We start from the raw sequence: 16012 nt of genomic DNA on the forward strand, positions 1-16012 counted from the left end.
CCAAGATTAGAACTTTGTTCTGCGGTCTTACTTGCCAAATTAATGCATTTTGTACAACGCTGCTTTGCTAACAAGATAATTTTCCAAAACTTCAGCGCCTTTACGGATAGTACCGGCGCCCTTTCGTGGATAAAAGGTGCTTCTTTCGGGTGGGAAACTTTCGTGGCCAACCGGGTGACTTATATTCAAGAAAAAATTGCGGCTTGCGACTGGAACCACGTTCCGTCCGAATTCAACGCCGCGGATCCCGGGTCACGTGGTTTACTTCCCTCGGATTTAATACAATGTACGCTTTGGTGGCAGGGACCCGCATTTCTTCGCACTTCGCAAGAATTGTGGGAATTTACTAAAATTAAAATCGAAACCCCTTCCGAAGCTTTCGAAGAAGAGCGCAGAATTGTACTCACGTCGACGATAACACCACATTTTTTAGACACTATGTTAAACAACATCTCTAATGCTAGAAAACTTATTCAGGTTTTAGGCTACGTTCTAAGATTTATACATAATATTCGTTCCAAAACATTTTACGAACCAAAGGTTCTTACTGCTCCTCCATGGCTACTCTTTTTCGAATTACAAAGCGCAACTAACACCTTTTTTGATAACGAAATTTCACTCCTCAAAAAAGGTAAACGTCTACTTAAAGTTTTCAGGAAGCTCAATCCGTTCTTAGATCAAAATGATATTTGGCGTGTTGGCGGACGTCTATGTAATTCAGAACTAGATTACGATAAAAAATATCCGATACTCTTACCAAGAAATTCTCGGTTTACGGATTTACTTATTAAGGATTTGCACGAGAAATATATGCATACCGGCGTACAAACCACACTCTTTCTACTTTTCCAAAATTACTGGATATGTGGGGCTAAGAAACTTATACGCAAAATAATTTCGCGTTGAATCACTTGCTGGCGTACGCACCCGACGCCTTTTCAGCCCCTTCTGGGAAACTTGCCAAAATTTCGGGTTTCACAAGCCAAAGCTTTTGAAAACGTGGGTGTTGATCTAACGGGAAGTTTTCCTATTACCATGAATCGCTTACGCGGCGCCAAGAGACTTAAAGCCTACATCGCACTGATTATTTGCTGCTGCACTAAAGCAGTGCACTTGGAAATTGTCTCCGATTTATCGGCCGATACTTTTTTAGCCGCATTTCGACGTTTCATAGCACGGCGTGGCCGCGTCAGTAACATTTACTCGGACAACGGCACTAATTTTGTTGCCGCCTCAAAACATCTTAAAGAAATCTATGCTCACGTAGCTATACACGAGTCAATCCGATGGCATTTCAACCCTCCTTCTGCACCCCATATGGGGGGCCTATGGGAAAGTAACATTAAGTCGGCGAAAACACATTTACTGCGTGTTATCGGCGAACAAATTCTTACCTTTGAGGAGCTTTACACTTGCACGACTCAAGTCGAAGCTATCTTGAACTCTAGACCCTTATGTCCCGTTAGCACGGACCCAAGCGATTTGACCGCGTTGACGCCGGGCCATTTTTTATCCTTAGAGCCTCTGTCGGTTATTCCAAATCCCGATACAAGTCAGTTAAAATTGAACTTGTTATCTAGATGGCAACTTTTGCAAAGATTGCATCGCGACTTTTGGCGTCGGTGGCACAAAGACTATCTACATACACTGCAACAACGGGCAAAGTGAAACGACCACAATGCGTCCGTTGACTCCAATACTATGGTGTTAATCAAAGACGAACAGACTTCTCCATTAAAATGGGCATTAGGTCGCATAGCAGAACTGCATCCCGGTGCAGATAATATTGCAAGAGTAGCTACCGTAAGGACGGCAAAGGGTTTGATTAAGCGACCCCTAGTTAAGCTTTGCCCTCTTCCTCTAGCGATCTGATTCAGAAAATAACCTTCCGATCCCTCAGGTATTTTCAGGGAGGGCGGAATGTTCTGTCTCCATTTACTTTTGTATTTCTTTTTCTTTTTTTATCTTACTTTTATTTAACTTTACGAATGATTTTTTTGTTTACGTTGGGTGGTATTCATTCACTTTAGGAAGTGCTTTGGGTTTCGGGATATAGTTTAATTATTATTATTTTGTGCGTATATACATGCCTTGACAACTGTATACTCCGTCTTGTTCTCCCTCCTTTATTCCCGGGAAACCTTTCCTTCTTTTATATATACATTTTTTGTTACTCCATTTTTACCTGCCTCCGGCACTTCGCGAGCGGCCGTGCCGGAATCGAGAATTGCGCGTTGCGAGTCGGAAATTTGAACACCTGTTTTGAAAAGCAGTGTGCAACACCCTCAAGAGTCGAACCCTCCGGTAGAACCGTGCAGCGCATTCCCTTCAACCCAGCACATCCTCCACAAGGAAATTTGGGGTAAGTCAGGACATGATTACGGTCATTTCATTTCGGATTCGAGGAACCAGAGTGATCTTGGAATTACAGATTGGTACCAACAAATTTATACACAAATTTGTTGCGTAACCGAAAACAATTTAGTTCCCGAAAGAATTTAAATAACTTTCGAGTGTTTACTGTCAACATTTCGGTAATAAGGAACTTGGTTCCTTTGAGTATTTTCTTAGCGAAGAAGATTTGATCGCGCATCCAACGATGGTCGAATTCTACTGCAATAGGCCGTGCTTTTTTGCTGCCGTTTTTTGATCCTAAACGAAAACACTGACTAATATCCTTTTTTTCAATATTAATACTTATTTTAGAGTTTCTAAAATTTATAACTTCGTTGTAAAAGTCATTTCCATCTTCTCTGACACCATGAATGAGTATTTGAAAATTGTAGTCACGCACCTGCGCAGTGTCGTTGTTTTTAAGATTATCCTCGAACTTGGCATGTAGCAATTTGATATCTGCTTCTATACTATGCAGTTCCTCCATAATCATGGTTTTGAATTCATTCAACTCACTGTTATTTATACCCTCAATTTCCTTCATCATGTCAGAAAACATGTCTTGCAGTTTGTCAACTCGATCAACGAGTTCTCTGAGGCTCTTACTGTCGCTCTTCACCATATTTATCACTCGGAGCAATCGGAATGTACCCAATATTTCGTTGAACCACTCTTGAAAATGTTTACTGCCTTCTATGACTTGTAATTTTATAATTTTAAATGAGTTATGATTTACACAACCGTTAGCTACGAAGCGCCATCTGCCATATTGACGCTTTGAAGTTGTAATAAAATTCTCTCAGGCTATCATTTTTACAGTAAAACGGATGAATGTTATGCATAAAAAATTTAATACCCTGCAACATGCACACATGTTCTGTTATATTCACAAATGCAACCACTAACAAATCCGACTTTAGATGTTGGTTTTCGGTATCTGTTTAGTTAATGTGGGCACTTGAGTTACTAGAAATAATACATGTTTCACAATTATGCTGGACTAAAGGTTTTTCGAGTAAATAACCAGTTATATATCGCAACTTTACGAAATAGATTTCAACCTAAAATACCCATTTACGTTGTTTACGTGTTTACGTTGAACACGGGCTGCGTTTTTTTTTTTCGAAAATTCATGAAAATCATTGCAAAGGCAAAAAAAGTAATTTAATTTTAGCCGCATGTTGGACATTCTAATATTGAAATATACTGTTTATCAGAAAAAAATGAAGTAAATTGTTGAAAATAAAACACTCTAGTCAATAAACAAAAATACAATAACCCAACAGATTTTAAGCATTACGCGAAAACGGAGAAATCTCGGGGCGCATCAAAAGAGGACGAAATACCTTCCCGCGACGACCGTAATTTAAATTTAAATGGAACGTTACGCCGACTTAAAATATGAATTCGCACTTTTGCCGAGTAAAGTGCGCCATCGTTCGCAGGTATTTGAAAACGTATTGTTATTTTAATTTTGTTTAAGGCGCATCTTCGCTTCCGAAACCAAAAGCAGACGAGTGCCGTTTGGGGAGTGAGAAGGGGGTGTTTAGAGAAAATGTAAGCGGCGTCATCGTAAAAGCCCTCCGGAAATACAAAGGGACGTTATAAAGCGGTGTCAGGCTTGATAGGATATTGACATTGTCTCGGCTGTATATGTACGATAATCGATGAGAACCGACCCGATGAACGATTGTCAACTACAGAGTGTGCAAGTAAAATCTCTCGTTTGTTTCCGTGTCTGGAAGTCACTAATTACAAACTATTTTAGATAATTGTAAAATAATAAAATGGGAAATTCCGTCCAGTTTCGCTCAATTTCGGTGTCGTAGGTAAACTTGGTGCAAAAGACTTATTTTTGATCTCTATTGTCATTTTTTGAACACCTGATATATTTCCCCTTATTATTCCTGTAGGAAAACTCAGGCCTTTCGAGCAGTGCAACAATAGAAATATACTCCTCTCATTCCAGTCACAAACTGGAGATTTCGAAGAGAAAACAAATAAGTTAATATGCACTGTTTATATTGCATCTCAACAATTTCAGCGTGCAATAGCGGTTTATAAAATGAATGACATGAACAGTGGGATTTAATCTAAGGTCACTGCACTTTTTGAGAAATTGACATAAATTGAATTTTTATGAAGATATGGGTTAAACACCGTTACAAAAGTAGAGAAGCAAGAGAGGAGAAATTGGAAGTGAGAATGGCAGGTTCAAAAATTCCGAGATAAGTTCCGAATTGATTTTCGACACGTATACAGTGTTTGAATTTATTTCTGTTAAATTATAGACTGTTGGCAGGGTTTTCCAGCAATTCCTTTATGCCCGAGTGACACTTCCATCGTCCATATTGGAAGAGAAGAGGGATTTTTGCTAACCTTTCAGTCTTGCCATACGAGAGATAACCGAAGATATGAATTTGGATACTTCGGAATACTGGTTTGGTAATATGGCATAATATATTCGGGAGTATGCAGCAGTAGTTGTGTAGTATGTAACGCAAGTTATCATTGACGATGCATCGAGAAAACTTCAACTTCATTTTGGAAAAATACAAGAAATTATCGACAGGTTAACCACCAAAAATATTAAATTTGAAGATAATTTGTAAAGGAAGGAACTATTAGCTGTAGCAAATTTACACAATCATCGTTTTTTGAAAACCGCTGTTTAAGATATAGCAGAAAAACATAGTAACTGTGCTGCGGATACCGAAATAACAGTGCAGCAAATTACAACACCATCAAAATGTGAAACCTGAAGCTATTGCTTATTCAAGCCATTGAGGAAGTTGCACCAGCAAAGAATAGGACAAAATGTGTAATACTGTCTTTAATTATAGCAGATGATTTTTTGTAATTTAATTCCTGTGTAATGTATTTTTGTATGTTTAATAAATTGGGTAACTACCGGGATAGCTTTGACACATTATGTTTAGTATTGATGAATGACTAACAATAGAAATAACCCATAAATCGAGCCAAACCCGCGTGCTAGTACCTGCACTTGATAAATGGAAATGTTTTCCAAAATTTCTTCTTCACCACTGTCGAAATCATCCTTTTCCATTTTAATTATTTTGCACAAAGTGGGTATTTTTTTTTTTAAGTAAAACAAGTGTATTATTCTTCTGACCTTCTTTTCATCCTCATTTATTACAGTTTCTTTTCTTTCTTTACTTCTCTTTGGTGAGCTGATGGGACCGCGTATATCTTTGTGCATAAGTCGGTATATAACTCTAGTTCAACTACCTGTCCCATATAATGCAATTGTTCAATAATGGTTTAAAGCTCTATCCCATTTCTAACAACATGGTAACTAGGTGTTGTGATGTCCATGTTGAAGCATTCTCCAAATATGTCCAACAAGTCTTCCACTGTGAACCACCCCGTGCTACAACAGGATACCACTGCAAAAATCACTCATAATAATTGGACTTTTGATACTCCTTTAAAAAAAATAACATGACTCATTAAATATTTTATAACAAAATAAATATCACGGCGGTCAGGCAAAAGGGCGACCACAGGCAGGACCTAACTTTAATTTAAACATCAACGACAAAGGAGAAGAGAAAGGGTCATTCGAGTGGATCGCTAACGGCGACGAGAGGGTCGTTTTAATACGTTCCGGGCAAGTACAAATCCGTGTCCGCCGGACGCCCGTTCACAGAACACGTACGAAAAATATGGGAAGCTAAAAGACGAGCCGACACGCCTGAGGTGAATAAAACGCGACGCGACGGCGACGCGAGTAACGGCCACACAACAAAAATGATGGCTCATCGATATCGAAAGTCTGGAACAACGCGATAAACTCATAGAGATGATCGATTTCCCTCTAACACTGTACTAAAGATATACACGAACACTGTTTTTGCGATGTCGAACAAAGTTTTGACTTTGGCTGCTCGCTTAAAGGTTTTCCTTCAACGACCTTCTCCCATTTTGTTGATAGTTTTCTCTCTACTTTGAGTTTGACTCGTAAAAGTTGTAGCGATGCACGTTGTGCCATCTTCCACGGGGAACTGGCTAAAAACTTCTACGTCATGATAGTGAAATGGGGGATATTTCAATTATTTTTATTTTTCCTTCTGTAATTGATATTTAGTTATTTTTTCGCACATTGGCTGCACAATTAAGAAGCGCTTTTTATAAAACATTTACCAAAACAATTATCGAAAACGTTTCGGAATATTTTTTTTACTAACTCCATACTTTTGATATTCTTAAAACAATGTTTCCTGTAATATGCTCCGGCAACACGGATCCCAGTTTGTTTACCTTTCCCCTTGCCCCACTCTCAAAAGGACCCAAACAATAATCTTTGTTTCAATCAAAGACTCGAATACAGTCACTAAGTGACATGTGAGTGCCGTCGTAACTGCCCAATGTCGAAAGACAATGGCTAAAATTTACCGGTTACATCTAATCATCTAATTCTTTGATCCCAACTAGCTCCAAAAGTTTTTGTTCTAATCACCTGCCGACTAACCACCGTCCACCAACACCCAGACCAAATTCCGGCATACTTTGAAGCAAGGTTAAGTGCCTGACCTTATTAAAAGACTTGAGGAAATCAGTGCGTGCAGGTACTTTTCCCTGGCATGAGTTCGACTTCACAATTCAAACCATTTTTTTTTTGTTTTTCGCTGTTTACAAGCTCCCTAGCACATCGCCACAAAATCAAGTTAAGCGTAAAGCAGAAACCAAATCTGCCGTGCTCGTTTATCTCTATCGGTTCTGAACGGTAGCCAATGCATGAAACGTAGAAGAGCATACTTTTTCTTTTTCAGTGTTCTAAAGCGAACTACATAAAGTATACTTCGGTTAACCTAAAATATATAGTTAAATCGTGATTGCTGTGTTTCGTATGACGCGGAAAACTTGTTCAAAGTATTGTAATAAGGACTGTTAAAACCGACCACTTTGATTTTCGAAAAGCCGGAAATGCAAAACGATTGTTTGAACCTATTGAAGTTTTTGTCAATATAATGTGTATATTTTAGGTTAAAGAAAGCCGTTACATCTAGAATTAAATAGAACAAAATCGTTTTTAACCAAAAAATTAAGTTTTACAAGCTACTATAAAGATATATAATTTAAACAAGCTAAAATGTTAATGCATCAGCATTTCTTGTATTAATAAACTCCTCTCATTCCATTCAGAAACAGGAGATTTTGAAAAGAAAACTAAGTTCATATCCACTATTTGTATTGCTTCTCGAACGTTTCACCGTGCCATAGCGGGTTACAAAATGAATGAAATGAACAGTGGAACTTAATCCATGTTCACTGCACTTTTTGAAAAATTTAAATTTTTATGAAAATATGAGTTAAACCCCGTTAGAAAAGAGAAGCAAGAGAGGAGAAATTGGAAGCGAGAATTGTAGCATGGAGCAAAGCTACGCACAAGGATTGGTTCAAGAATTTCGAAGCTAATTACCGGTGTGAAGTTAGCAGCTAAAAGTTGGCAGCAAAATTACGGAAAGAGCCGAACAACCAGTGGCGGCGGAGAACTCTAAAACCATTTGGAAACAACTGATTCAAATTAAATAGATCTTTCGCTTTCGTTTCCAGAGAAATTATTTTATTGCAACCCGTTACGCTATAGGGTGAAAATTAAAAGTTGTTAATATTGTTTATCCACTTTAATCGAAATTTACGTGTTTTGTTTTTTTTATGAAAATGAGTCAGTGAAGGATAGCTTTCGTTCCAGCAAAAATATCCACTTGCTTTTCTGAATTAAAATAAATATAGCTCAATGGAAATTTACAAGTGATAAAAAGGTTGATTGAATGAGATGATGAGTCAATAATAGGATAATTTTTATTTCCCGCTAAACTAAAAATCAAAGAAAACTGCGGTTTTCAACACGGAAAAAAGTATTTAAAACATTTTAGTTTCACCCTATACCAAACTCCCTTAAAGGAGTGCAAGGAAATATTTTAACTGGAAACGAATGCTAACTTTTATGGACACATTTTCATCAAGAAATAAAAGAGTGTAAATTTCGATTAAAGTAAAGAAACATTTATAATTTTTTATTTTACCCTTTAGCAACCCCCGTACTCGAAAGTTCTATTTAATTTATCTCAAATTATAGACTATTGGCTGGGTTTTCCAGCAATTCCTTTACGCTCGAGTAAAGTGAAATGACTGACACTACCATTGTCCATATTGGAAAAGAAGAGGGAATTTTGCTAACCTTTCAGTTTTTCCATATGAGAGATTGCCGGGGATACGAATATGGATGTTTCGGAATACTACTTTGGTGATATGACATTATATATTCGGGTGTACGCAGTAGTAGTTATGTAGTACGTAAGGCAAGTTATCATTGACGATGCAATATCGAACTTGAAGATAATTTGTAAAAGAAGGAACTATCAGAGGTAGCAGATGTATATTTTTGGTTAATCCGTTGCCATTTGGAATTAAATAAAAAAAACCGTTTTTAAGAAAAACCAGCTAAAATTTCAATCCTTCGGTATTTTGTGTATTAGATTTGGCTAAATTGAGACAGTTATTTTTACTTACTACTACTAGGGTCATTATACGCCTCTTTGTCTAACTTTAGGACACTTCCATATCTTCTTCCTACTCCTCGATAACCCGTGCCGCCTTCCTTTAAATATTCGACAAAACATGCCCCTTTTTTAAACAGTACATTTTAAGAGATTTCTGGGACCTCTTTCGAATTGTTTTGTTGGTTGTGCTTTTCGATGAGAAGTTGCGATACGCCAAAAAATTAGAGTATTCGAAATTATGAGGATCACCTGAGTCAGCTCTTTTACAATCCCAATTTTCGCAAAAAGAGAATTACTACTACTTCTTTGTACAAAGAGATAACGGTCACGCAGATGTACAGAATATGTGTTTTGGAAGGTGAAAAAACTATTTGCGGGCGATCGGATACTATCTATACCTATCTGACGTTAGAATAGTGCTAAAAATAAGTTTGTTAAGGAAACTGCTCAAAATTACGTCTGGGCATTGCTGCGCAATTATTGTTTTCCTCTAATCAACTAAAATTTTGTGAGCAATTATTTCCAAAAAATTATAAACCATGAGAACAGTCATTTTCGTCCCACTTAACGGACTTTCAAAAATTTCTTTCATCAGTTATAAGACTATGCTCCGATTTTAATGCGAGAGAGTTATGGAAGTGTAATGATCTTAACAGTATTTCATAGACGTAGTATTTTACATGTCAAGGCTGCCGCTTTATTGTTTAAAATTAGAGTTGTAGTTACTTCCAGGGAGTTGTTGGAAAAGTTCGTTGCTACAAAGGGCTAATGTTTCTGAATTTGTTGCTGAGAAATGGATTACTAAAACTGCGCTTTCCAAAAATAAGACAATTATTATTGTCACTGTGTTCAAAGCTCTACACCTCCAAAACCCAATATTCGAAGTTTCAAATATAATAACTAGTACATCTTCAGGCACCATGGAGAAGTGCACGAAGAAAAAAAATCGTAATCACTGAGAAGGAAAAAAATGCCATCAGAAGAATAGCTTACTTAAAAAGAGAAATACTAATCTTGGCCAACATAATGGTTGAAATGAATAAGGATGATTTCATTCCACCCATGTGTAAGAAGAAATTGTGAAAAACTTTGAACGAAATAACTTTTCGTTACAAAAAGACTCAATTCAAAATAGTATATTATGCTACAAGTGCGATAAACGGCATTTGACTCACGAGTTTATTTGACACGAGCGGAGCAAGTGATTAATAAACGAGTGAGTCAAAAAGTTTACGGGACGTGTTGCATACTGTACTTTTTCTACGACCGTTAGTTTTTGGATACATTTTCGCAAAACACAAATACAATTCACTGACATGACTGTCAGAATTGACAAACGTCAAAATTCAAAGCGTGGGAAATATCTCCGAAAACATCCGATTGCTCCCAATTCTGTACGGTAAAATCCCGGAAATGTCCGAAGTGGCTCGGATTCGTGGGAAACGCAACTGACGTGGTAAAGCGACGCTTCCCGCATGCCAGATTGGTGGGTAAATAGGCATTTTACAGACGGGAGTAGAAAAAAATCACTTTTAATAGAAAAGGACGAAATTATCATCTGGCAAAGATGAAATCTGAGAGTAGTTAGATGGTTTCGAAGGGAAAATAGGAATATCTATTATCTGGAATTTTTCTACTCCCGTCTGTAAAATACCTATTTACACAGCGATCTCGCGGGTGGGAAGCGTTATTTTACCACGTCAGTTTTATTTCCTACAGATGCGAGCCACTTCGGACATTTCCGGGATTTTACTGCACGGGTTTAGGAGCAATCGGATGATTTCGGATATATTTCCCACGCTTTGAATTTGACCTTTGTCAAGTCTGACCTCCATGTCAGTGAATGTATTCATGTTGTTTTGCGAAAATGTACCCAAAAACTAATGCTCGTAGAAAAAGTATAGTATGCAACACGTTCGGTGAACTTTTTAAGTCACTCGTTTATTAAACACTCGCTCCGCTCGTGTCGTTTAATGCACTTGTTGCATAATATACTATTGTCGGTGTCGGCTCACTAGCATTTACACAAATATTGCTTATTGCTCTTGGGTCTCCTATTGTCATATGGTCCAAAATGGCTTATTCTAAATATTCTTCATTCTAAATGAGAAGCAATTTTAGAAAGATATGCTGAAAAAGGAACTACTGGAGGAGGAGATTTTTTCGAAACTTGATGTTGACAAAATCGATTCAAAACGAAATATAACGGTACTTCACCTTTTGTGATATCACTGTGAATTAAATCCCACAGAATTGTTGCAAGGAATAACACTACTTTGAAGGACGTTAAAAGCCTCCTGCAAGAGGAAATAAAGACAGTGAAAAATGGAGCAACTGAATTGAACAGGTGACTGAAATAGAAAACACAGTAGAGCTCCTCATTATTTCTCTGGACTACATAAGTTTCTATTTACTTAATCTTTGCACATTATTTTTATAAACCAAATTCAGCTCTAGTGTGTGTAGATCGTTATCACCAATTGGTGTGGTGTCAAAATATATATCTATTATTATATTATAGAGAAGTGGGAGGGAAGTTATATATTGGAAACCATATCTTCATATAATTAGGATTGGAGATAAGTCATTTAATCCTTAAATTATATTTCACATTTGGTTTCCAGTATATAACAATATCTAAATAGTGTTTGCAACCTGAAAAAAAAACTTGAAACAGAGAACACTATAAAAAGTTTGTAAGCCAAATATTTGTTTTATTTATTCCAGAACGTCAGTTACAAAATAAAATTTCTTTTATTTATTCCTGAATGTCAGTTACAAAATAAAGTGCATCTATTATTAAAGTAATTATTGGTTTAGTAAATATATATAAAAAAAATGCATACAAATTATGATAAAAAAATAAATCTAGCTGGATGCACGGGTATTTTGTAATCGGAGTACAGCCTTAGCCTGCTGCTGACCCAATAGTGTAAACATTGGTTAATTGGTTTTTAAAATTTAAAAACAACTGTTTGTTATGTTTGGTTCGAAAAGGCTTTATTATTTCTAGGCGCAACAAAGTAGATGAAAAATGAAAATGAGAGAAAATGTTGATTCCTATTGCGATGTGAAGTTTTTCACAACTCCAAATTGCCATATCTATTATGTCTGACGAAGTGAGAGCAAGAAGAGTTACTGCCGTTAATGTCAATTCTGGCAGTGATAGCGCATCTATCTTCTTGCTTACTTTTGTCATCTTTGAGTGGTAAAACAGGAGTAACTCCAGGTGTATTTGTACTTGCGGCTTTGTTTAAAAACCTTCAATTAGTAACTTTTCTTCATCGGTTCGCAGAGGGAGCTATTGTTGACCGATATATATTTCAGCTAGTATAAGAACCTTGAAAACTTCGGAAAAACTATTTGAGAAACACATAATCTCATATGAAGGCCAGTGGGGTACACCTGATAACACTGATTCTTCTCTAAAATTATTTTAGTTAGTTGGTATTAAACAAAAGGGTAAAAGTGTAAAATCAACAATCTCTCCTTGATATTTGAGATTGTATCCAGTGCGCAATTTTAAAGATTCAGCGTTGGTTTAGAAGCAAAACGATTCAAAAGTCTTGACAGTTCTATTAAAAGCAACCGAACTTAATTCAATTTCGATTTTAATGCATACAAATCGTTTTTTTTTGTTCTATTGATTTTTAGCTCAAAACCTCAGGTTCACCAGAAGTGCTTGTAATAAAATAGCAGACAATAAACAAATTTTGGTGAATTTATTTCAGATTGTCTTTGTCTATTCCCTTCGAAATATACGAGGCCAATTGTTGTCTTTCCTAGGGGGAAACACCAAAAGATCAATAATGACGCATCGAACAGAATTCATCAATGAAAATCAGACTATTGTTTGGTTTTGTGATCCTTGCAAAAGTGAATGGAAATCTACAAAGGACAACATCGAGTGTTCTAACCAAGAAATTCTACGTAAGGAAACAGAATGTTTACATCTGGAAAAAGTTATTTTAGACAAACTGCTATCGGAGCTAGAATATACAAATAATTTGCAAAAATCTGCGATTCAAAACTACTTGACGCAGCAACGGTCAATAAAAATGCTATATACATTTCTGTTTTTGCATCCAGTTGATAAAACCTCCAATTGATATAGTGAAATTGCTAAAAAACAATTTGACAATAAAACAGCTGTCCTAATCGCAAAAGGTGGAAATAAATCTGTTTCTACGGATCAAATTATGAATGAACTTAGAAACAACGTTGTCCCTGGCAATATAAATGCATGCTAAACAAATACGCGGTGGCGTTGCAATAGAATGGGCACAGGGAGAATCAAATTAAGAAATGTGCAAATAACAAATTTAGATCGAGATACAATATTAATGAGACCAAATCGTTTAATCCTCTTCTGATTATCAAAAATGTTGAATTAGGTTGCTTGGAAAATAAGGGGCAAATAGTCGACAATATAATTGATTCGAATGATTTAGCTGATTTTACTAGGAATAATATAAAAATAATTACACAATTAAAGCAATTCAATAAATTTGATTGTAGAAGTACCACCTGTACCACGCAAATTGATTTTTCAAAGGTAATTTCTGTATGTTTGCTGGAAGAAATCTTATGTGTGCGATCATATACGCATCGTTCAATGTTTCAAATGCTGTGCTTATAGTCATGTCGAGAAAGAGTGCATGTCACAGTAACATTGTTCCAAGTGGGCGAAAAATCATAGTTTTAGCGCTTGCAGTGCGGAGGAATGAGCATGTATTACACAGCAAGGAGTTCGGTATGTCAGGTATTTACCAACTATATTCAAAATGTAATAAGAGTATTAACGTTCAAAATAAATATGAACTAAAAGTTCAGATTTTCACCAAATTATATAATATGACATGAACATTTGATAAAGACACGGTGTTGTCGAAACAATTGTCATGTCATAATATATAATTTCGTGAAAATCTGAACTTTTAGTTCTTACTTATTTTAAAGTATTACCATTGGTCACTTAAACGCAAGATCGATGCTTAACAATTTTTTTTTGCTTGGCGTGGCCCTTTTGATATTATTATTGTCACAGAGACTTGGCTCGCGCCTGCTGTATCGTCTGAATTGGCGAGTGTACCGGGTTTTGGACTCTACAGCTGGGACAAAGTCGTGGGGAGTTTTTTATGTTTTTGTCAGGAGCTATTTAAAACGTGAAATTTTCAAACTTGACAATAACATTTGTGGTCAGATTACAGAACTTGAACATATTTGGTTAAAACTGTCTTTTAGTCGCACATCTATATTATTCGGAGTAATCTACCGCTCTCCTGGGAGCTGCATAGACCGAGCTGTTGTCATTCTTGATAATATAATGTAATTTGTTATTCCATCGTTCAATAACATTCTCATTCTTGGAGATATGAACGTAAATGCTTTCAAATTAAATAATAAAATCAGTGTGTGAGTACTTATGGTTTACAGCAAATATTAACTGAATCTACTCGAATTACTGAACATTCTGAAACATTAATCTACCCGTTCTTTACAAATATCATCCTGAAAAATTTAGGAAAATTAGAACATTGAATGTAGACCACATATTTGATCATCATCTTGTATTCGGTGAAATATATTTTCAATGTTCTAAACCTAAGCCTCGAATAGTTACTTATAAGGACCTAAAAAATATAAACATTAAGGAGTTCAATATTGACTTGCAAAATGTTCCGTGGCACAAAATTCTCTATAACCCCTATATGAATAATAAGGTCAGGAGGCGAAGCTAAAGGAGGGACATGAACATTATTTCGAATGACTGATTCCCATATCAGTGACAGAAAATCATGTACGTGACGACCGAAATTATTTGGTTGTTTAGATATATCTATGGACCATAATCAAAAATTTTCTTAAAATATCCCATCATATCAAAGCCCCATCTGCAACCACCTCTAAGCCAAGCATTCCAAAGCCGAACGTATAGCTCTAAAATTTCTAAAATCTTCTCCCGTCATGAACGCAACTGGCTATTAAAAAAAAACAATATATGCTTACAAATGAATTTTATCGTCAACTTAAAAAAAATCCTGCGTCATCTATGGAACGCAATCTTAAATCTTAAAGTTTTTTCTCTATTAGAATCCGTGAAAATAACTTTCACCCCTCACGACTAGAAAATTCTTCGTTTCTGCGAGCTCCCTAAGGTTCAAAAACCAGGTTTATCCCTTCAAACTATTCTCAGCATCAACCTATTGTCTATAAAAATATCTCCCTTCTCTATTAAAACCCTTTACAAGGCACACCGATAGTTTCGTACATTAGATCCAAACAATATTCTGCTTAATTTCTGCAAACTGTCACTATAATTACAGATTTGTTAAAAGAAGAAAATCTGAAACCAAAATTTTCATCTCAATTGAAAATTTTTTTCTGGAACATATTTTTCTTGTAATGGACAAATGAGATGGGGTGGGATCTCTGACACTTGCCATTTGCACCAAAATTATGAAGGCGCTACGTTTGTTATTTGTACTCATAATGAAGAATCCTTCTGAGATTGACTCTATACACCCAACCATACTTTTTACCATTGAATTAGAAACCAGTAATAATCTCCCATTCCTAGGTATTTTCATTAAGAGAAAATTAGACCTAACATTGATTGATTCAATTTTCAGAAAACTTACGTACACAGACCGATACCTTAATGCATTGTCACATCAGCAACTGGGCCAGAAGCCGGCGGTTATCAAACTGTTTTCAGAGCCGTAAAACTCTCTCAACCCCAATCACTGAACCCAGAATTAAGACACAACTGCTCTTGTCTCAAATAACTTCCACAATAGAGATATTAAGTGTTTTATGACAAAATGCCCTTCACAAAACCTCCCAAATAAAATGACTCAGAAAGCAACCCCACACTGGTATAATTTAGAACCAATGTAACTCTCAATTTAAAGATAAATATAAATTAAATGTCATTATTTGATTGTTGCCAAAATCTATTCTAACTTTTTCACAAATCACAAAATTTTGTGTTGTTTTGTGAATTCCCATTTGCGTTATTGCAATTTTCGACTTTTCTGGATCTCATTAGTTTAGTGAAGAATCCAAAGAGCTATTTGACTTTTCTA

This window comes from Cylas formicarius, unplaced genomic scaffold, assembly GCF_029955315.1.
Source record: "Cylas formicarius isolate icCylForm1 unplaced genomic scaffold, icCylForm1.1 PGA_scaffold_10__41_contigs__length_53128322, whole genome shotgun sequence".
In the NCBI taxonomy this organism is placed as follows: Eukaryota; Metazoa; Arthropoda; class Insecta; order Coleoptera; family Brentidae; genus Cylas; species Cylas formicarius.